This window comes from Salvelinus fontinalis, chromosome 11, assembly GCF_029448725.1.
Source record: "Salvelinus fontinalis isolate EN_2023a chromosome 11, ASM2944872v1, whole genome shotgun sequence".
In the NCBI taxonomy this organism is placed as follows: Eukaryota; Metazoa; Chordata; class Actinopteri; order Salmoniformes; family Salmonidae; genus Salvelinus; species Salvelinus fontinalis.
In genome coordinates, this window is record NC_074675.1 from 20888833 (window position 1) to 20894832 (window position 6000).

Consider the following 6000-nt stretch of genomic DNA (forward strand, 5'->3'; position numbering starts at 1 on the left):
GGTATGCAAAGCTCTTAGAGACGTACCCAGAAAGACTCACACTGTAATTGCTGCCAAATGTTATTCCTTAAAAACTTCTCTGAACATCATATAAATCAGAATTAAACAATAGTTGGACTGATCCTACAGCCTTCTTACACTCAACAACCCTGAAGCAATGCTCATCCCCAGAATCTTTTCACATAGCTTTATCATTTGAAAATAGACAAGACCATGAACAACTTAATAGTTAAGAACACTATAACAATATGGAACAAAATTAAACTTATTCTACAATAACCAATATCACTCCCTAAAAACACAACCCTATGGATCAAATCTTTTGGATAGCTTTTCAGAATTCACCAATTTTTAAATTGTTCTACATGGAAAAAATAAAGGCATAGAAACCGTAAATGACTTGGTAATAGGAAATACATTTATTTCCATGACACAATTAAAAAGCAATGTTGGTCTGACCAATGTAGATATTTTCAAATACAGTTGAAGTCGGAAGTTTACATAGACCTTACATTTAAACTCAGTTTTTCACAATTCTTGACATTTTAATCCTAGTAAAAATTCCCTGTTTTAGGTCAGTTAGGATCACCACTTTATTTTAAGAATGAAATGTGAAATGTCATTATAATAGTAGAGAGAATTATTTATTTCAGCTTTTATTTCTTTCATCACGTTCCCAGTGGGTCAGAAGTTTACATACACTCAAATAGTATTTGGTAGCATTGCCTTTAAATTGTTTAACTTGGATCAAACGTTTTGGGTAGCCTTCCACAAGCTTCCCACAATAAGTTGGGTGAATTTTTGCACATTCCTCCTGACAAAGCTGGTGTAACTGAGTCAGGTTTGTAGGCATCCTTGCTCGCACACGCTTTTTCAGTTCTGCCCACAAATTTTCTATGGGATTGAGGTCAGTGCTTTGTGATGGCCACCGCAATACCTTGACTTTGTTGTCCATAAGCCATTTTGTCACAACTTTGGAAGTATGCTTGGGGTCATTGTCCATTTGGAAGACCCATTTGCGACCAAGCTTTAACTTCCTGACTGATGTCTTGAGAATTTTCTTCAATATATCCACATGCTTTTCCTGTCTCATGATGCCATCTATTTTGTGAAGTGCACAAGTCCCTCCTGCAGCAAAGCACCCCCACAACATGATGCCACCCCCATGCTTCATGGTTGGGATGGTGTTCTTCGGCTTGCAAGACTCCTCCTTTTTCCTCCAAACATAATGATGGTCATTATGGCCAAACAGTTCTATTTTTGTTTCATCAGACCAGAGGACATTTCTCCAAAAAGTACGATCTTTGTCCCCATGTGCAGTTGCAAACCATAGTCTGGCTTTTTTATGGCAGTTTGGAGCAGTGGCTTCTTTGGAGCAGTAGCCTTTCAGGATATGTCGATATTGGACTTGTTTTACTGTGGATATAGATACTTATGTACCCGTTTCCTCCAGCATCTTCACAAGGTCCTTTGCTGTTGTTCTGGGATTGATTTGCACTTTTCACACAAGTACATTCATCTCTAGGAGACAGAACGCGTCTCCTTCCTGAGCGGTATGACGGCTGTGTGGTCCCATGGTGTTTATACTTGCGTACTATTGTTTGTACAGATGAAAGTGGTACCTTCAGGCATTTGGAAATTGCTCCCAAGGATGAACCAAACTTGTGGAGATCTACAATTTTTTTCTGAGGTCTTGGCTGATTTAATTTAATTTTCCCATGATGTCAAGCAAAGAGGCACTGAGTTTGAAGGTAGGCCTCGAAATACATCCACAGGTACATCTCCAATTGACTCAAATTATGTCAATTAGCCTGTCAGAAGCTTCTGAACCCATTACATAATTTTCAGGAATTTTCCAACCTGTTTAAAGGGTCAACTTAGTGTATGTAAACTTCTGACCCACTGGAATTGTGATAGTGAATTATAAGTGAAATATTCTGTCTGTAAACAATTGTTGGAAAAATGACTTGTGTCATGCACAAAGTAGATGTCCTAACCGACTTGCCAAAACTATAGTTTGTTTACAAGACATTTGTGGAGTGGTTTTAATGACTCCAACCTAAGTGTATGTAAACTTCCGACTTCAACTGTATCTAATTTACATAATTATTCACAATTGGTGATCGTAACTGACCTAAAACAGGGAATTTTTACTAGGATTAAATGTCAGGAATTGTGAAAAACGGAGTTTAAATGTATTTGGCTAAGGTGTATGTAAACTTCCGACTTCTGCACTTCATTTTGTCAATTTGAAAAAAAATCTAAAAACATGTTTTCACTCTTGTCATTGTTTGTAATTGGGTGAAAGAAGAAAATATATTTAATCAATTTGGAATTCCGGCTGTAACAAAAAAATGTGGAATAAGTCAAGGGGTATGAATACTTTCTGAAGGCACTGACCATCCAATGTTACTCCTAGGAGTTCAGCTTCTTCAACTTGTTCAATGATCACACCCTTTATGCACATCCCCAGTTGAGGTTTAGGTCTAAGATAGTTCTTTGAACCAAAAACAATTATTTTGGTTTTAGATGTTTTTAAGGACATTTTATTGTTAATTATCCATTCTGACACTGACTAACTCCTTGTTTAGAGTCTTCGAGAGCTCACTGACTGTAGGTGATGATGCGTACAGTGTGCAACCATCAGCATACATAGTAATTTTAGCTTCTTGTAAAAATAGAGTAGAGTAATGGCCCAAGGCAACTGCCGTAAGGGGTACCGCACTGTACACATCTGATTTTAGAGGAGCTTCCATTGAAGAATACTTTCTGAGTGCTATTGGATAAGGAACTCTCCAACCATGTGATAGCAGGTGATGTGAAGTTTTTTCAATAACAGAGCATTATCAATACCATCAAAGGCTGCACTGAAATCTAACAATACAGCTGCAATTATCATATTATTATCCATTTATTTTAGACAATCATCAGTCATCTGAGTCAGTGCAGTACAAGTTGAGTGCCCTTCCCTATACGCATGCTGAAAGTCAGTAGTTAACTTGTTCTTTGAAAAATAGCATTGTATTTGTTCAAACAATTAGTTTACTAAGAACTGGCAGCAAACTGTTTGGGCAGCTGTTGGAGCCAGCAAAGGGTGCTTTACTATTTTTAGGTAATGGAATTAACTTAAGCTTCCTTCTATGCCTGTGGACCCAAACAATCCTTTAGGCTTTGGTTAAAGACATGGCAAATAGGGGTGACAATACAGTCTGCTACCATTCTCAATAGTTTCCAGTCTATGGCTTATACCAGGTGGCTTATCATTATTGATGGATAACAATTGTTTTTCCACTTCTTCCACACAAACAAAAAAATTCAAAACAGCCTTCTCTTTCGTTATTAGATCTTCAATAAACAAATGTTGTCATTTCACTTGTCAATTTGTTTACTTTAGCTGTCATTGAAATGAATGGCCATATCAAAAGGTTTTGTTATAAATTACCCATCAACTTCAATGAATGAAGGAGATTAATTGGGTTTTCTGCCCATAATATCATTTAAAGGGCTCAAGTCTTTTTCTATAGTTTGTCATTTATCTTGTTTTCGTAATGCAATTTCTTATTTTATTTGTTATGTTCGCTTAAAGATGTGAGGTTCTGCATTGGAGATGACCCGATACCAACGGTGTCTGAGCAACCCGTCAAGAGCCTGGGTAGATGGTACAACGAAAGCCTCCGAGATAAAGATCAAGTGCAGCAAGTAAGACAGGACATCGCCGACGGACTTGAGAACATCAACAAGACCCTACTGCCTGGGAAGCTCAAGCTTTGGTGCCTACAGTTTGGACTTCTCCCCCGGGTAATGTGGCCACTCACCGTCTATGAGGTCCCAATAACAACAGTGGAGAAGATGGAGCGAACCATTACCTCATACGTGAAGAAATGGCTGGGTGTCCCACGATGCCTGAGTAACATCGGCCTCTATGGCAAAGGGGTCCTTGAACTACCACTTACAAGTCTAACGGAGGAGTACAAGTGCTCTAAAGTAAGACTTCAGATGACATTGAAGGACTCCAAAGACCAGACCATTAGCAAGGCTGCACCTCCCCTACAAACTGGACGGAAATGGACATCATCCAAGGCTGTGCAGCAAGCAACATCAGCCCTGAGACACCAAGACATTGTGGGGAATATCCAGCATGGAAGAGGAGGCTTTGGCCTGGCAGCAAACAAACCAACGTTCCATAAGGCAAGAACATCTGAACGCAGGAAGCTGGTGGTCAAGGAGATGTGCAGACAGGAGGAGACTGCAAGAAGTGCAAAGGCTGTCTCTCTTGCTAAACAAGGGCAATGGACGCGGTGGGAAGGCCTGGAGAGGAGAAAGATCAACTGGAGTGAGCTTTGGCAAATGGAGGCAAGCAACATCAGCTTCATCATAATAGCTGTTTATGATGTGCTTCCATCACCAAAAAACCTACATCAATGGTATGGCGAGGATCCGACCTGCCCCCTCTGCCCAGCTCCAGCGACTCTCAGGCATATAATGACAGGTTGCAAGACCAGCCTCTCACAAGGCCGCTACACCTGGAGGCACAATCAGGTCCTCGAGATCCTGGCTGCAGCACTTGAGACCAAGAGGAGTGCAACCAATTCATTACCTCCAAAAACAAGCAATCCCGTCAAAACAACAACATTCGTCCGGGAGGGACAGAAAAGGCCCAAGCATCCTCCTACAAAGCCAGAAACTGGACACCTAGGCATGGCCCGGAACTGGAAGATGCTTGTCGATATTGGCCAGCAACTCATTTTTCCACCTGAGATTGCTTCTACCAACCTTAGGCCAGACATGGTACTCTGGTCCCCTTCACGAAAGGCTGTGTACATCATAGAGCTCACAGTCCCGTGGGAAAACTCTGTTGAAGAGGCCTACGAGCATAAGAAACTGCGTTACACAGAGTTGGCAGCAGACGCAACTCAGCGTGGCTGGAATGCAAAAGTCTGGCCAGTTGAAGTGGGGTGCAGAGGACTCGTGGCTTCTTCCACCATCAGGTTGCTGAAAGAACTTGGAATCCATGGACAAGCTCTGCGGCAGACCGTCAGAGCAGTTTCTCAAGCAGCTGAAAGAGGCAGCCAGTGGATCTGGATCAAACGGAAGGACCCTTGCTGGGCTATAATTTCATGACCCCCCCACCCCCACATGAGAACCCAATTCAGATCCCTCCAACTTGAGGAGGGCATATGAGGTATGCGGTCAGCTGTAGGGCTGGCTCAGGGAAGAGGACGCCCCTGCCTTGCATAGTCCCGTGGGAAATCTTAATTGGGCATGGGACACAAGCTAAGGCTTGATCATCCTTTAGCTGGCCACCATTGATGAGGGTGTTTAGTGATTAAAGGCCGAAACACCCACTGATTCGAAGGCACACTACTGAGGATGTGTCCCAAAATTGACATCTTAACCCAGTCTAAGAAATAAACCTCCCATGCCACTCTGTCAACATCACAGCAAATCTCATGTGAGTGCATACCATCTATTGGCACAATGGACAGTTTTAACATCTCGTCCCGTGTTTTATGATTCTATGTTTAGTCACAATTTCTCAATTAACAGTGTCTCAGCCAATCATTTCTTTGAACCATACAATTTTTCTATTCATCATCAATCCAGGGGGCTCTAACAGTTCTCACAATTAGTTAAACATTAATATTAAAATTAGTTAAACAGGTGCATGTTTGTCAACAATTGGCAATACTTATTATACAAATACTCCAACTGCTGCATCTGGATTCTTCTCCTCCTTCACCGACCAACATTAAAAACTGTACGTCTTCAACAAAAGATTAATATGAGAGCATTTCGTATGATCTCTTATAAGAAACTGAAGTACTGTGGTACTTCGGATTTCCTTGTTATTGCCATAATGTTATGGTCACTACAGCCAATGGGAACTGATATTGCGTAGGAGCAAAGCTCTGCAGCATTAGTGAAGATATGATCAACACAAGTGGATATCACAGATCCAACACTATTGGTATACACTCTAGTTGGTTGAGTGATCACCTG